The 2,247-nt window shown below is 35.8% G+C and overlaps 1 non-coding gene across 1 annotated transcript; it reads right to left on the bottom strand.

Annotated features, from left to right (window-relative positions):
* Positions 1-813: 813 nt before the first annotated feature.
* On the bottom strand, positions 814-886 carry Trnak-cuu. The gene has a single exon. It is a non-coding gene; the product is annotated as a tRNA-Lys (tRNA).
* Positions 887-2,247: the final 1,361 nt, after the last annotated feature.

Raw genomic sequence — 2,247 nt, 5'->3', positions numbered from 1 at the left:
CAGAAAAGTACAAGAATCGGCGACAGGCCTGCCCAGGCCTATTCTTAAATGCCGAAGATACTATACTATATACTATACTATACTATACTATACTATACTATACTATACTATACTATACTATACTATACTATACTATACTATACTATACTATACTATACTATATAAAAGTGTGTCAATATACGGACATATTGACTCATTCCTTGTTCTGAGTGCAGGCTGGGCCGCAGCACATTTTTATCAAGTCAAAGGCGCGTTAATTGCAAATCCTTCGCCAAGGTTCACTTCGATTGCTGGTAACCTTTCCTGGCAATCGCTGCTCTCATCGACGTTTGATTTCAACGTATGTTCAAGCACGTAAAATGCATTAAAAAATCATTTTTAAATGCATCCAATGTAATGTAGCTATTTTAACGTATTTAGTGTTTACAATAAAAGTTTACGCACTTTTTTGGTGTTGAAATATACGAGGCATTGCAACTAACGCTGGACATATTTATAAAATGAAATATATATCCGAAAAAAATGTAGGTTATATGAAATAAAATATGCAAGGCATTGCAACTAACGCTGGATTCATTTATGACATAAAATTATGTTGATGAAATTGAGCCGTTTTTTAGAAATAAACGGAAAAATTATATAATTTCAAAAATATTGAATTGTTCCGCACACAGATTTTCATGGAAACTAAAAGCATATTTTATTTCGTGTTGATATGAGGCCGTTTCATTCAATCATAGTATTCTAAAATAGACTCTTGTAAGTTCACGAATGATTTCACCTTTAAAAATTGTTTCCCGAAAAAAAAAATTTCGCCCAACGTGGGGCTCGAACCCACGACCCCGAGATTAAGAGTCTCGTGCTCTACCGACTGAGCTAGCCGGGCTTGCGCAATAACGCGTTGTTTTTAATATCATTTTACGTCACGTTTTTAATGCAGTTCACCACTCTATTTTGAGATCACTCATGAGATTTTTTCAATGTTTTTTTGAAATACTCAGAAGGGATTATCGTTCGAAAGTTAATTGAAGTCATCAATATTGAAGATTAAACTTACATGTGCTTATATAAAAGCAATAAAACCGGTGTGAAGAACAACATTGTCAAACATACGCTAACGCCATATTTATCAAACAAAAAATATAAACGATGTATTGTATAGAACACATCAGCATAAACCTCATATACCTAAAACATCTAAAAAATTCTTATGAAGTTTGAATCCAAGAAGTTCTTTCGAAGTTCAAAATTCACAAGAAAATGTCTAGATCCAGAGCCTTTACTTAAAAAAAAACTGTGATCTCCTTTGTTTTCTATAATAAAAAGAATTCGGATATGCTTTTGACCACTAAACGTGGCCCTAAACTCGCCAACGTGGCCCTAAAGTTGCCAACGTGGCCCTTTAATTAGTCATCAACGTGGCCCTCTAGTCGCTAACGTGGCTCTATAGCCGCCAACGTGGCCCTAAAGTTGCCAACGTGGTCCTATAGTCGCCAACGTGGTCCTATAGTCGCCGACGTGGTCCTATAGTCGCCAATGTGGCCCTTAAGTCGCAAACCTGGCCTTAAATTCGCCAACGTGGCCCTATAGTCTCCAACTTGGCCGTAAATCGCCAACGTGGCCCTACAGTCGCCAACTTGGTCCTAAACTCGCCAACGTGGCTCTATAGTCGCCAACGTGGCCCTAAAGTCGCTAAGTTTCGCCAGTCAAGGGCATCGTCTGAAGTTCGATATAATATCATGTTTGATTAAGATTGCAATGCGGGAAATTTTATGGTCAGGATTTATCTTGTGTGCGATCTTGGCGCAATCACTCGATCATCGATCGATTGCCGCTTAAAGAAAAAACAGAATAATCGTATTGCGGAAAATCTTTGGCCGTTGAGGAGTGGCATGGCAAATATTAAATTTAATAATAAAAGTATTTAGGTGCATTATATTGATTATTAAATGTGATATAAGTTTCTAGTGCCGTTGAAAGATATTTGTTATTTTATCGTTGGAGTTAAATTCTGGCAAGTATTGGAAAGCAAACAGTTGCACAATTGATTAATTTATTGCATTTGAATTAAACTATGAATTATAAAAATTAGTTTATAATGGCAAGTAATGAATAATTAACCCATGAATGTATAATGAATATCTCCTCCATTCAGCGAATGAAAGTATGTCTTTTCCAGTTACTCAAAATTCATCATCTCCTAGTAGATTTTTGTCTGAATTTCTAAAATCCGATAAATTTATTAAA

The sequence above is a fragment of the Hyalella azteca genome, unplaced genomic scaffold, assembly GCF_000764305.2.
Source record: "Hyalella azteca isolate HAZT.00-mixed unplaced genomic scaffold, Hazt_2.0.2 contig11585, whole genome shotgun sequence".
In the NCBI taxonomy this organism is placed as follows: Eukaryota; Metazoa; Arthropoda; class Malacostraca; order Amphipoda; family Hyalellidae; genus Hyalella; species Hyalella azteca.
The sequence above is the reverse complement of the archived record's forward strand: the minus strand, read 5'-3'. Positions and strand labels throughout refer to the sequence as shown.